A 15,809-nucleotide genomic window follows, 5' to 3' on the forward strand; every position below is an offset into this window, starting at 1 on the left:
CTGCTGCCGCCCTGCCCTCTTCTCCCTCCACTCTGAGGCTGCCACCTTCTGTGTTCGCTGCATGTTGTTTGCTCAGCTTGGAGTCCTTCCTTAACCCTCCTTGATCCTTGTCTGGTTGGTTGGTTCCTAGTTCCCAGCCTGGGATCGCTTCTCATCAAAGTGAAATCTCTCTTTTCAACCCCTTCCCTCTTCCACTCCCCCCTTTCGATCTCCAAACCTTCCTGCTTTCTCCCCCTCCCCAAATAAAATGCTTCCTGTTTTACCAGTCACCAGGGGTCTGAAAGTTGTTTCCATGCAGTTGGCAAAGGGGGGGGGGGGAGAGAAGCACACACTTTACTTGGCCAGGAGCAGAAAAAGGGCACTGTTTTTAAAGTGATTTATTAATCTTGTTGTTTGACTGAAGAAAGGCTGTATTTTTAAAGCAATGAATCTTGCTATTTGAAGGGAATACTTATCAGCCATTGATGAAGTGATTGCCAGCCCAATCCTATCCACACTTTCCTGGGAGTAAGCCCCATTGACTCTAATGGGACTTACTTTTGAGTAGATATGCATAGGCTTGAGCTGTGCATCTCCTAGTATAGGAGACAAGTCAGCTTCCTAACCAAACCCTCATCAGCTCTGATATATTTTCATGGTCTATTTTTGTTTTCCCCACCAGCTGCTGGAAAAATTTAATTTCATTAAATTAATAAAGGGTTCAATCCTATCCAAGGAGAATGGGAAAAATGACTAGTTGGATTGGGGTCCACAGGGGTGTGTGTGTGTAATGTTGGTCAGACTGGTTGTTCACAAAGTTCATTTGATAAAACAATTCTATTGGTATGCTTACAAAGTTTTAAAAAATGAGTCCTCCTGGACCAGACAAAATCTACCTACTCCAGCATCCTGTCTCCAACAGTGATCAGCAGCTAATCATTTATAAAGCATGTATATTGCTGTGTATTAATAATACATTTTTAAGATCTGCATTTAATTAATGATATGATTAATATAATTAATATTAATATAGTTAATATATATTTAATATTTAATATTCTATTATAATATATTATAATATTATATTTAATATAGTTAATATAGTTAATATTTCTGGCCACTTCCTGTTTAATGATGTCACTTCCGGCCCTCAGGAACTTGATGGGGAGTCATGGCCAACAGCCACAGAGGTCAAGGGAGCCACTGGCCGGAAAAGTTTGAGTACCACTGGCTTAAGGCCTTAAGCCCTTCTGTTCAAGCCGGGCTGAAGGTACCATGTTATTTTGCCCTAAGGTGCTACAATTCTGAACTGTGTGGTGGTGGTATATTTTTGAATGCTTTCTAATATAAAAAATTTCTCTCTATTTACTAAAGTTTCATATTGCAGGGAAATATGTTGTGCAGCCCTGTCCCTGAGGTGCTAGATTACAACATACTGGGAGGCCTCTTTGGCCAAGCCTCTTTGGTTGAACATTCCGAAGTATGACACCCTTATTTGCAATCTGAAATGGTACAGTTCAAAATTCTGCTGCATCTTCAGTCCACCAACTAATTTTGCATAATCTGCAAAAAGGCTCCAAACCAGAGTGTGAGCTGGGCTTCTCCACCAAGCCACACTGGTTTGTATAGCAAATAGAGTCTACGTGTCCTGCTGGGATTTCTGCACAACATTAACCAGGCAGCTGTGAAAAACTGTTTTAAAGGCTTCCTTGTGATCCTTGATGACCCTCTCCTATTTCAGTGTTGAAGATGTAAAGAACACATTGAGTAAACAGTGCAATGCTATGAAAGTCTGGATTAATGACTTTATAAAAACTTTAATTTGTTTCCAGATTTTATTTTATTTTATTTTTTATTTATCTGGAGGAAACCAGAAAGGAGTTTACTGTCTCACAGAAGTTAATAGCTACACTAGTGAATCTTACTATTGTGGCAAAGCTTCCTCAGGTATGAAAAACAAGTCTTCGAGCCCCTTACTTTCCCCTTCTTCTCTGCCAAGCACATATTTTCTGCCCAGGTTACACAACTGCCTCTGTAGTTATATTAGGATGAGGGAAGGGGCTGTGGTGAAAATGGACAGTAACAGATACTGTGCTGCCAAAACATTTCACCCATGTAAAAGTTACAGAAAAAGTTGTGATCTGCTTTCACCACTGTTAATGTTTGCCCACGTGTGTATAGAAAGAGGCAATGTGGACTTGCACCAGCTATGTAGCTCACAAAGGTCTGAGTTGCCCCATTATGGCTGCTGCGGCTTACCCCAGAGGAAAGGAGACAAATGTCTCCTTCCCCATGGAGACCTCCAGCAGCCACAGTTTTCATGCAGGAGGCCATATTGCCCACATGGGCACTGCTGCATCGCCGTGTGGGGATTTGTGCTCTTTTGGGATGTTTGTCACTAAGGGCCAAATTAGGTATTCCACAGAATGCATAATGTGGTCCTGTGTACTTTGTTTTTTGTAAACATTGTGTGCTGTGTGCTGTGGGGGGAAGACTGACACACACAGGTTCAGAGCTGCATGAGGGGCAGTCTGGAAGCCCCCCTGCAGTCATTTTGCCCCATTTTGCAGCCCCTCTACCATGGTATTTCCAAAAACCCTTCTACGAAACCCCAAATCCATAGGTCCATATTAAGCATTTATGTAATGTTGGGCCTCAAGTCAAGTGTACAAATCAATGTCATTTAGAAACAAAACAAAACACACACACACACAAAATGAAGCAGTGATATGTGTTTTCTGGAAAATTTTGAATCAGAGTATTTTCTGGAAACTGAAAAATTTTCCAATTCCTTACTGTCTGGGATATGATTTAGCATGTATTTTCAACTTGTACAATATTTAGCAACAAAACTAAAGCATATGACATGTTAATTTGCAAGTAAGGTACAGCATGTCAAATTAACATAGCATATGCTTTTAATTTTGTTGCTAAATATAGTATAACTTGAAAATACATGCTAAATCATATCCCAGACAGTAAGGAATTGGAAAATTTTTCAAACAGTTTCCAAATAAGATACATGGAAAATATCTGCACTGTAATGTGACAGAACATACACAGAGAAATAATTAGAAAAGATTCACAAATAGCAATTCAGTAGTCTGGTTGCTATAAATAGCATGTCCTTATAAGAAGGTTGGCAGATTCTTCTTTTTAATGAAAAATCATTTATAAGTATAAACAAAACTGAGAGAATCCTGAGGTGTACACTGAAAATAGAAGGAATTGGCATCCCTGCTAGTCAGTTTCTCTTTGTTGACCTGCTGTACAAAGAGCTTCACAGCCCAATCCTAACTTGCACTGGCACAGCTGGGCTGATTGGTGCAAATCCAACCAGCTGTGTGTAAAGCTACCAGGCATAGGGAGGGGGTTAGGATATGGCACAGGCCCCCTCCACCACCCTCCTCCCAGGCTTGCCCCACCCCTGTTCTGCCCTACCCTTCCTGTTATACCCCTCTCCTATTCTGCCCTCCCACCACCTTCACTTCTTATCCCTGCACCACTTGGCAGTGTAATAATAATAATAATAACAGGTATTTATATTCCACCTTTCTTGGTCTTTATTCAAGACTTTATTCAAGGCGGTTTACATAGGCAGGCTTTATTAAATCCCTATTAAATAGGGATTTTTACAATTTCAAAGAAGGTTCTTTCTTTCAAGAACAACTACATTCAAGGTGTTTCATTCCAATCTGGCTTCACATTCTGGCCTCCATCCTCCCACGCTCAGAGCAGATGGAATTGCTTGGCTTCAGCTTGTCAGCTGCTCCAAGGTCGCATGGTGCCGGTGGCCTCGAACTGGCGACCTTGTGGATGTTATCTTCAGGCAGACGGAGGCTCTACCCTCTAGACCAGACCTCCTGCCCAGGTGTACTCACCTTTGCTGGCAGCCAAAAATCTGGATGCAGCGCCTGTGGGCTGGTGCAGGCCTTTCCGCCAGTGCTGATTGCTCTAGATTGGTCACAAATGTGACAAACCCATTGCAGCTTTATAGCGCGCTTGTGACACTCTAGGCTGGCATGGCAGTTGCTGCATCTGTGAAAGAGGAGATCAGGATTGCATTGTCAATGATTCAGCATTTAGCAGTCATAACGTGTCTTCAGTCTCTAAAAACTGGGGACTTAGTGCATTACACATTACACAATAGAGATGGTTTAAATATTACACAACAGAAGCAGGCAAAGTTTTTTTTTCTCAAGGTATGAGTTTTGGTTTCATTGAAGATTAACACTTTAAAAGCCATATAACTCCTAACAGCGAAAGGTTTCAACAAGAAATAATAAAAGTAATTGCTTGTGTTGTATAACGTCTCAGGACTAGATCTGCAACTTCTTGACATCTCACTTTCAGAGACGTCTAAATATTGAACATTTGCAGCACCTTTCACATCTGTATAGTGATTCTCAAACTGGTGGGTTGCGACCCACCAGTTCATGTAATGCTTTGCCCATCCCTTTAAGGCAGGGGTGCCCAAACCCCGGCCCTGGGGCCACTTGTGGCCATCGAGGACTCCCAATGCGGCCCTCAGGGAGTCCCCAGTCTCCAGTGCACCTCTGGCCCTCCAGAGACTTGCTGGAGCCCACACAGGTCCAATGCAACTGCTTTCAGCGTGAGGGCGACTGTTTGACCTCTCGAGTGAGCTGTGGGATGAAGGCTCCCTCCACTGCTTCCAGTTTCATGTCTGAGATGCAGTAGCAGCAGTGAAGGAAAGACCAGCCTTGCTTTGTGCAAGGCCTTTTATAGGCCTTGAGCTATTGCAAGACCTTCATTCATTCATTTAAGTTCATCTTTAATATATTCCTTTATGTAAACTTAAGTAAATTTATTCAAATTTTAAATGTAAATTCATTCTTCCCCCCCCCCAGCCCCCAACACAGTGTCAGAGAGATGATGTGGCCCTCCTGCCAAAAACTTTGGACACCCCTGCTTTAAGGGGTGGAGGAAGGGGAAAGGCAGCAATGCAATCCCCAGGATTTGGCCCCAGGCAAATCCCCCCTTGCCCTGTTACAGTGGTTTAGTACAAGTATTAACCATGTTTAAAGTTAACCACAGTTCCTTCTTAACCAGAACTTGAAACTTGAAATATTTCTGAACTGAGGTCAAAGGGATGGCATTTCTACACCAGCTTATCAAAGAACATTATATGGGTAACAGTTATTGCTCTAAACAAACACAGTGTTCTCATGTTGTTGCAGAAATGAGGTACATTGCATTACACTTTAGAGATCTGCTAAAAACATTAAACTGTGCTCTTAAAAAGAGAAAAATTCATAATTTTTCTTGTATGTGGGATAACTATTTAGACAAGGAGCAAACAAAACAATGGAATCAAGTTGCTGTATACATTTCAAGAAACAGTGCGTAGTCCAAAGCAGTTAGTTAGTTGGCAACCTTCAGTCTTGAAAGACTATGGTATCGCGCTCTGACCTATGTTTACATCAGAAGTGCAGTAAATTAATTTTACCTCAACTGTAGTTGATGGAATTCTTTTCCTGACATTCTTTCTTCCAACATGTTTATTTCTAAGGTGTAAAATACAGTGCCCTCACATTCCACAATATTGGTAAAATATGACTGTTTTGTTTCTAGGTAGTAAAAATATTGTAACATGCAAAACATAATAAATATATGTCTACAGAATGCTTGTTCAGTTTAGAATTTTGTAACAGGACCTCTCTCAAACCCCAGATACATCCAAATATGGAAAAGGAAAAAATTTTATACCATGTGCAGCTTTGCATGTAACGTACTGGGGGCCCTGTATCGCTTATCTGCACATTGGGTCCATGGCCCCCATGTGCACCTCCTCCAAAGCAGTGGGGAGCTCTGCTCTCTTCCGGAGGGTCCTCTGAGACTGACGGTTTAAAAAAATGCAGCTTCTGGATTCTGCGTGAAATGGGAAGTGATGTTTTTAATGTCTTACGGCAGTGTTTCTCAAACTGTGGGTCGGGACCCACTAGGTGGGTCGCAAGCCAATTTCAGGTGGGTCTCCATTCATTTCAATATTTTATTTTTAATATATTAGACTTGATGCTACCATGATACGTGACAATGCATTTGGGGAAATGTTACACATCTGTACTTTTAACAGACTACTATGTACAAGTATATTCTTTTAACAATGATAATAAATGGGACTAGGTACACTTGCTTGATGATGTCATTTCCAGCATGAAATCACTTCCAGTGAGTTCCGATAGATTTTCATTCTAAAAGGTGGATCCCAATGGTAAAAGTTTGAGAACCACTGCCTTAAGGCATTAGGAAGACTGGGACTTCCCCAGGTCTCCTGATGCCTTATAAGGCATTAAGAAAGTCACTTTCAGTTTCACAGAGAAACTGGAAGCTGCATTTTTTTAAACTGTCTGACTTGGTCTGAGCCCAACAGATGCTGCGGGTGGACATCCGCAACCTTTGCTGGGTTCAGAGGCCCCTCTGGAGGCAAGGGGAGGCCTTCACATGTATCTGTGGTTTCATATAATGTGGGCATGCCTATACTTGACTTGTGTTAACTTTAACTACCGGATCTGTTTTGTCAAGAGGCTCTGAGTTGTTAAAGGGGAGAGAGAGAAAAGACACCAATGTCTTCATTGTATTTCTTACTCTATGTTTATACTCAGCTGATGCTGAGGCATCCAGCAGACTGGTCATCAAATAAACCAGCTATTAAAATGTAAACCTCTCAGACAGCTAAATTTGCCAAAGATTTTGTTTCCAGCGGGATAGTTTAACCCCTGCTAACTAGTTAAGAGGCACTTTTTCAAGTGGGTGCTCTTCTTTTATTTAGCAGGGGGAGAGTAACTGGCCCACCTCACCCCAGCAATGTCTTTTCTAGTGGCTGTCTGCTGGTGTTGCATCTTTTTAGATTGTGAGCCCTTTTGGGACAGGGAGCCATTAGATATTTGATTTTCTCTGTAAACCGCTTTGTGAACGTTTTGTTGAAAAGCGGTATATAAATACTGTTGTTGTTGTTGTTGTTCTGTAGCTTTATTTCAGAGTTGCAAGCAGTCACATTGTTGCAACTACATTGTTACACATGCATTGCAATCCTATCTTGCCTTGGAACAGGCAGGTCATTAGGCCTGTGCTGTATCCATCACAGGATAGGACCCTGAAGTGGCTCGGCCAGAGGGGAAACTCTTCCCCTTACCCCCAGGTTAGCCACCACAGCCCCAACGGGTCTCCTCAAACTTACGCTACCTCCTGAAGCGACATAAGTCAGAGGAGAGTGGAGTGACTTGAAGCTGCTCCATGCTGTTCGGGAACAGGGGTTGGGATCCAGCATAAGAGCTGGGTCCCAGCCCCACCTCCTGCTTTCCGCCCGCCCCAGGACTGCCCTCAGTGTGTGGGCAGTTAATGCATCTCTTGAGGGGGATGCTGCCAAGGGCCTTGAAAATGGCATTGGTGCATCCCCTCCTGAAAGAGTCCTGCTTGGAGTCCTCTGTGTTGGACAAGTTCTGTCCAGTTTTGAACCTCCTTTTTCTGAGCAAGGTGATTGAGTGGATAGTAGCATTTCAGCACCAGAGGATCCTGGAGGAGATGGATTAACTGGATTCTTTTCCATCTGGTCCTCTACCAAGTTTTGGAATGGAAACTGCCTGGATCATCCTGGTCGATGAGCTCTGTTGGGGACTAGTTGGGGAGTGTGTCCCGGTTAATCCTGCTGGATTTCTCAGCAGCTTTTGACAGCAGCTTTGTTTTGACAACAGTTTTGCTCTTTCCTGGCTGACAGGTCCCAGGAGGTAATGCAGGAGGATATCTCTTTGGCACCTTGGCTTTCGGTATGTGAGATGATGACAATCAGCTCTATTTCTCCATTCCACCTAATATTAAGGTGGCTGTCAAGATTTTGGAATGCTTTCTGAAGGTGGTTATAAGTGGATGCAGAAAAATGGACTGACATTAAATCTGGATAAAACACAGGTCCTCTTGGTCTGGAAATACACAATGCAGATGCTGGACTACTGACCTGTTCTGAATGGAGTTGCACTCCCTCTGCGAGAATAGGTGCATAACTTGGGAGTTTTCTTGAATCCATAGCTGCTCCTGGATCACCACGTGGTGGGTCTTTGCCTAGTTTCAGATTCAGCTTCTGCTGGTGCACCAGATGTGGCCATACCTGCGTCAGTCAGACCTGACTACAGTGCTCCACACTCTGGTGACATCCTGGTTAGATTACTGTAACATGTGGTACACAGGGCAGGCCCTTGAAGATTGTCTGGAATTTGCAGTTGGTGCAGAGTGCAGCGGACTGTGTGGTTGCTGGAGCTCAGCAATTTGGTTTTGTGACCACCACTGCTCTGCTGATTCATTTCTGGGCCCCATTTATGGTGCTGGTTCTTTACATCCTTTCATGGCTTGGTACCAGGTAGCTATAGGACTGCCTGTTCCCATACATTCTGGATGTATGGATATTAGGCAAGCGGTGATTAGGAGCCTTTGCTGAAGTGGCACCATAGTTATGGAATTCCCTCCTGTTTGATTTGAGAACTGCCTCCTCCCTGTAGGTGTTCCAGCATGGGCTTAAAACTTTTCTTGTTCATTTGCTTGTTTTGGTTTTGATGCTATTTCCTACTGTTTATTCTCACCTTGCAGTTTATACACACACACACACACACACACACTTTATTTTACTGTGGGGAAAGGTGAGACAGAAATATTATAACAGATAAACAGGATTAAGTTTTTCAAGTAATAAAAAGCTATCTAACAAACGATTGTGTCGTGAGAATGGTAACTATGATTATAAAGATTATCTTGTTTATGTTAAACTAGTGCAGAGATAATGAAGATCATATTCTCTGATGGATTATCTTTGGGAGGATGGGACTTGAGGTGAGCCTTGGGGGAAGATAATGTGCTCTCGAAATGACCCTAAACAGATTCCACAGTTACTTGCAGAGCCCCTTCCTTGATCCAGCCAATTTCAATCAGTCTTTAAAACCACAGCCTACTTCATATTAATTTAATAAAGTCAGTTGTAGAATAGTATTTATGGGCCCAAATCAATCCAACTTTCCATTGCTGATGCAGCCATGCGGTGTGCATGCTATCCTGTAAAGGGCAAGGGCAATTACAGAGTCTTCCTAAGGGTATGGGAATGTTGGTTCCTTTACCTTAGGGCTGTATTGCAGCTGTGTTGGCACTGAATAGTTGGATAGGATTGGGCCCTATGGCTCCTTTCATATTTCTGTCCTCTTTGCCAGTCAAGGAAAACCATGTCTTTCAAAACAGATTTTGCATTCAGTATATGAATGTGTGTATTTTTAAATGGCTGTTCTTATACTGTCAAATCACACTGGCTTTAAAATAACAACTCTCTTGAAATATGTTCATCCATTGCTATAATGTAGCATATTATGCCCTCCAGCCCTCTGTCTGAATAACAAATCTTGGCATAATGTTTTGAAATCTCTAATATCCTACTTTATTTGGAAAAAATTCATATTGCTTGCCATAGGATGAGAAATAAAATTTCTGATTCTGCAAACAGCATTTTGAATGAGATTTCAGTTGTGCATTGAAATTTGTGACATGGTTGTGCTTGGGAAATGTGGCTGGTGGCAGCAAGACTTGGCAACTGTCAGGGGCCTATGGTTCATTTGGCTGAACTTGGCATGATTACTTCATCCATCCTCTCTAGGCACTATTGTTAAAGAGAGTCATGAAAACAATTTTTAACTGGGTGTCAAACTAGGAAAACAAAAAAGCTTAAAGCTGATTATAATTGCAACAACAAATCTTCTCTTCCCCCCCCCCCCCATGTATCCAGTCTGGTGTTTCTTTTTTAATGCCTTTGTTTAACACTGAAATCAGAAAAGAGTTGTTGTCCTTGAGCCATGTACCTGGTGTGCCATAGGTGGCTGTTTTGAAAAATGTGCCATGTGTCAAGTCCTAATGATAAATAATGGTACTCTATTGCTTGTTATGATACATTTGGACCCTACACTTGGTGTGCTTTTACTGCTGATGTCTTGAATTGGGAAGCATATGGTTGTATGGAGATAAAGAAGCAGGCTGAAGGTGCCATAGCTAGGTCTGTGGGACTTCCAATTCCAATTCATGATTGCCAAAATCCCTTGTTACTTGTGCCAGTTGTGACACTTCTTGCTGCAAATTGTCACTCCTATCATGGATCATTTTCAAATAGTGTACAATCTTTAGCATTGTGCTGCCTTCCAAAGAAATAATTAAGCACCACCTCTGGCTCTTAATATTATATTGTTGTCACAACTTAGGAAGTATGATATGCAAAATTGGCAATAAAAATGCATTGCTAGAGTCTTGAAAGTCCATTCTGGTTAAGCTTTAAAAGATTGCATAGTTCCATATGGTGTTACTTTGAACATTGAGATCTTTGGAAGAGACCTTGCTCTTCACTATTAGAAGCAAGGTTTCAAGCAAGGAATGCAGGACAGGGCCTTTTCACTTGTGGCACCCAGACTGTGGAACTCCTTGCCTCAGGAAGCTCATCTAGCTCTTTTTTATTGACCCTCAGACGTTTAGTGAAGACTATCTTAGTTTAGTGAAGACCCACCTTAATGGATGTTCAGAGTTGATCAGCATTCGTCACCGATAGGTGGCTTTAATGAATCGGCTATCGTTTTTGTTGATCTTGTTTCTGTTCTTCATGTTGATTTTGTCTTTTATGTTGTTGTTGAATGTATATATGTGTATGAAAAACTATGGAAACGTTGCTTATAATTTCCATATTAGTAAATAAAAGTGTGATAATGGAAAGAGAGATTAATGGTTTTTTGTGTTGTTTTTTGTGCTGTTGTAAGCAATGTTGCAATCTTGGACCGAATGGTATAAAACTGGGAGTGTAAACTGGAGGATTATGAATTACCCAAAGCCATTTGGGTATATGATTTTTTTTTTCTATATCTCATGGTTCAAAGGGCTGGTTCACAGCAGAAGCCTGCGAGTATAGAAAAGCTCTGACCGGAGCAATCGCCTATCATGGACTGTTTCAAGCAGCTGCTGTAATATGTAAAGCTTTTTATGAGAGTCCTAAAGCTTTTTATGAGAGCAGCGGGATATGTGCACTAATACATATGCCAGTAAAATGGGGGAGCGGATTGTGGGTTCAGTTTGGGCACTGCTTTGGCTCCAACTGGACCGGCTTTGCTGGTAGATCTCTGAAGCAGCCACAGTGACATTAAGCAGGTTAAATATTACAATACCATTTTCTGTGTAGAAAAGGGATTTAAAAAATCACAACTAACATCATTTGAATTTATTAATTTTTTTTGCACCGTATTGTCTCTACTGTAGTGGAACTTTGCCTATAATATTTGCACTGGTGCCTTAGGCTAGCAGGGCCTCACTGGATCAGTTAAGCCGTATATGTAATAGTTTCCAGGCCTCCGGCAAATTTCTTTTTCAGTTTTTGTACACAGATTATAGCAGTTTATAGAGGTGACTCAAAAGTACCGATTTCTGAGGAGAAGGAAAAAAAAAAGGCCAGGATGATGTAGTGGTTCTGGAGTTGGACTTAGGCTTGGAAGATCCAGGTTAAAATCCTCACTCATCCATGAATCCTTCTAGGTGACCTTGGGCCAATCACTATCTGTGAGCCTCACCTACCTCACAGGCTTGTTGTGATGACGAAAGGAGGGAATGAACTATGTACACCACCCTGAGCTTCTTGGAGATATAAAAATGTGAAAAATAAAATAATATTTTGCTCTAAAACTTTAAAAGTTTGTTTGGCAAATGCTTTTTGGAATGAACTCAGGTTCAAAATCTTATTTTTATGCAGTTTGTCATATATCAAACACTAGACACTAAAATTAATGATGATGTTGGACTGGATTAGTTCTCAACTTAGGACTTCATGAATGGTGCTCCTTTGAGTCACTAAAGAACAGTTGTACTCATGAACGGAGTACAGTACTTACATAAGTATAAGTCACCTTCCATTATTGGTCAGGACTCAATACCTTATTTTAATCACTGTTTCAAAATAATGGGGAATTTATAGTCCAAAGCGCATAATTCACTTCCTTAAATTAGTAATGATAGACAGGGAAGATATTCAATTTTATTATCATATTAGCCTGCAACTGCTTATTATCTTGCTCATGAAATTGCTGACTAAGGGGCCAATCCTATCCAATTTTCCAGTGCTGGTGCTGCTGTGGCAATGGTGTATGCACTGCATCCTGTGTTGGGGAGGCAGTCACAGAGGCCTCCTCAAGGTATGAGAACATTTGTTCCCTTACCTTGGGGCTGCATTGCAGCTGCACCAGTGCTGGAAAATTGGATAGGATTGGGCCCTAAGTAGACTAATTCTAGAAATGAACAAATGGTGCAATTTTGTTGTGACTGAAATTAATTAATTTTTCTGTGTCTTGAGGAAACATCCATAAATTATGTCATTTTTTTGTCTTTCATTGCTCTCTTGCCACACTTCTACTTCATTTTAACTAATATTAAATTCTTCCTTTGTCACAACTTTGCTACTCTCTCCTCCTATGGTTACTGTACTGTACTGTATGGGTGAACTGTATGGGTGGTCTCATACTGTATATACCCAAACTGGTGCTGACTAATATTGTTGAAACAACAGCATTAGTTGCAAACTTTCAATTTCTTCGGAATTATTCTTCAGGTTGAATAAAGAGATCTAAATATATTAAAAAGAACTTTCTTTGCTGCATATAACATTAATCGTACAGTTCCTTAAAGGCTAGAATGTTATTCAGTTAGCTGTTGAGGGGGAAATCTCTGTCTACCCAGAGATTTTGGCATTTCAATCTGTTTCCAAGCTAAATGACTGCTTGTTTGAGGGAACTAGGATGTCTCTGTCGGTCTTAAAAAACCTCCTGTGTTACATTCTTGGTAGAGGGAAAAGGTTGGTGTAGGAGTGCCAAGATTAACAAGAGTAAAGTGCTAAGATTGTACCAATGGGCAAAAGTGGTTTCCCCCCGTTTGCCCAAAGAGCACGGAATGATAAATGCAATCCAGCATTTTGTCCTGGCACTGGTGAGTCACCTAGTCAAGGCCATGGAATCAATGAGCACTTATGCAGGGAGTTCTGTTCCTCCACCCCAGACTGTTCATTTTTAGACTACAAAGAGGCCTTTTGGCACTGAAGGGTAATGCTGAACTTGCACTCCGCTTAAATATACAGTACACCACCCAATACAACTGGAGTGAATGCAGCAGCACATACATGAATTGTAGCATTTGATGGAACCTAAGGGAACATCTTGTCCAGTGTTTTATAATGAGGCAGAATATCCGATTTGCAAAGTATCTCCCCCTTGATGCCATCATAAATGTGAAAACCTCAAGGTACAAAGTGTACTACTGAAGATGTCTACTTAGAGGGTTATACTACTTTTATATATTTTAGAAGCTTTTTTTGAAGATTTGACATAAGATTTATTTGACATATATTTGTCATGTTGGGATGCTCTCAGAAACTTTGAAAACAAATCTATTTCCGCCACCTGGTTAAAACAATTTCACATCAATTGTTCATGGTCAACCACTAGTTTACTTACAGAGCCAATTTGAGACCCTGTGATGGAAACTGTTGTTCTTCTCATACATTCAAAAACTGTGGCTACTAAGTGGATGAAGGGAAGATGATGGCTATAATTCCTTCTCCCCCTCTATTTGTTGAGTGTTCAGTTTATAAATGTCAGAAAATGGCCTTAACCCATTTTTGTCCAGCCCACAGGAATACACCCTATTGTGTATATGCAATGTTGGGCAGAAATGGCTTAAAGATAGCTATTTGGGGACAACATTGGTGTGATAAAAAGCACAATCATAGGCATGTCTTCTCAGAAGTACAGTTCTTAGGTAACAGTTACTGGTAGGTTATTTTTCAGGATCTGGCCTCCGGTAATATCAGACAAAGCTATAGTCAGATACCTCACTAAGTTTAACCCTCCCCCCTAGACTTATCTGAAGGTCATAAAAATTCCATGATTTTTGGCTCAAAACCTGCCCCAACTTATCTGTGAGATCAACTTGCACTTGAGTATCTATGGTAAATCCTGTTGAGTTCAATTGAATTTATTTATAGGTAAGTATATATAAAATTGCATCCTAAATCCTCCTTCTGCCCCTTATGATGTATCTTACTGGCACTGTGGTGATGTTGATGATATTTTTGCCCTGCCTCCAACAGTCTTGTTGATTCCAACTTCATTTGTTCGATCTTGACCCCTCTGACGATCTCCTGAGCAGCATCTATTTCTATCCTACTGACACCTATTTTCAGTTCCCATGTGCTCATCTGTTTCAAGTCCACTACTGAGACAAAGTTCAGTTTCTTGATCACGTTAAAGTGTGATAATGTCCATAAACTGGTTTCTATATACAGATACTTCTACACTCTGGATTACTTATGTTCAAATCAAATTTCTGTATCACTATAAGATTTTCTAGTAGTTACTGGAGACAAGAAACACTGCATGTTAATCAGGAAATTTTTTCACCATGAATCCTCATTAAATTCTAACATTTCATCTTCAGCAACTTCACACTCAACTTCAAAGCTTGTAGAGAAAGTGGGTTGTTTGTGGCCCTAATATTTCCTGGTACTTTGTTGGGTATTACTTAGATGTGCTTTCCTTCTTTGTGTGAAGACACAGAATCCCCTTAATTGTAACTGCACATGTTTCACTACCAGATGTTTGCTTATGGTATTAACAGCTACAAATGCTTATTTCAGGCATTTTGAGACTGGAAAGGTGGATTTTTGTTTATGTAAAGATAAAAGTGACTTTCCAAACACTAGGCTATAAGGTTTCAAGGAACATAGTTTCCCCAGAAAATGACATATTTTTTCTGTTTTGTAGTATAAGCATAATAAAATATAATTTAGCTTTGGAATCCTGAATGTACTCTCAAATGTCAGATTTTTTTAGAATTTTGGTTATAACATTTTTGGCTGTTCTGTAGTTAATCTTTTAAGGTTTGACTTGCCAAGTATGTTTTAAGACTCTGAACATCACAGATTGAGGCCAAACTTCCTGATAAATAACAACATCTTGTATAATCCCCTATTAACTCAGACCTCAACTCAACTCAGTTGTTGTCTCTTTAAGAATGATTCAGCTAAACAGTAACAATGAACAAGGGAGTTTGAGCACGTGCTGGAATTTCCTGCTAAAGAATTCCAGCAGAAGTTTGTAGGATTTCATAAATGGATCTTGTGAGTTTGCAGAATATTTGGATAACTTCTTTGTGAGTCGTCTGCTAAGAAATGTGTCTCCATTTGATGAAATTTTGAGAGCTGGAGTATGTAAAAGCAGGAGCAGAGAAACTTTCTGACCAAATGTCTCCGCCACAATTAACTACTTAGGTGGCATACTAATTGAGCTGCTAGTCTCAGTTTCTGCAACATAGCCAAAATAATAATAATATAATACTGAACTTACGCATACTTTCCAGGATAACGGTAAGAATTACTGACCATGTTTGTGGAGCACTTTGAGCCTTTATGAAGCATGAATGCCATTTATTATTTTGCTATTGTTACTCATAAGATGTTAGTCATAACATGTCTCATGTTCTCTGTAACATTGAAAATGATAAGGCAGCCCAGACCCGTATGTTAATAGTACAGTATTTGTAATTTTTGCATGAGTGTCTGTTTTGAGAGGCTGTTGATCGCACCTTGATTGGACAATTTTAACTTTGTAGCCAACAAGGCAATCTTCTATTAATGGAATAGTTTTTCTGTCAGCAGTTACCTGTTACATTCTTAGAAAATTAATGAGGCAGAAAACAAACAGGAAATTTAACGGTACGGGGGAAGAAGAGTGAGAGCATATGTGTACTTTGGGTCATAAATTTAAACA

The 15,809-nt window shown here is 40.6% G+C and overlaps 1 protein-coding gene across 1 annotated transcript in view; it reads left to right on the forward strand.

The window, feature by feature from the left end:
• The window catches only part of PAPSS2 (3'-phosphoadenosine 5'-phosphosulfate synthase 2), a 54,304-nt gene that overhangs the window by 12,366 nt on the left and 26,129 nt on the right, over nucleotides 1-15,809 (forward strand). The gene's annotated exons all lie outside the window — the stretch shown is intronic.

The sequence above is a fragment of the Tiliqua scincoides genome, chromosome 3 (assembly GCF_035046505.1).
Source record: "Tiliqua scincoides isolate rTilSci1 chromosome 3, rTilSci1.hap2, whole genome shotgun sequence".
Lineage (NCBI taxonomy): Eukaryota > Metazoa > Chordata > Lepidosauria > Squamata > Scincidae > Tiliqua > Tiliqua scincoides.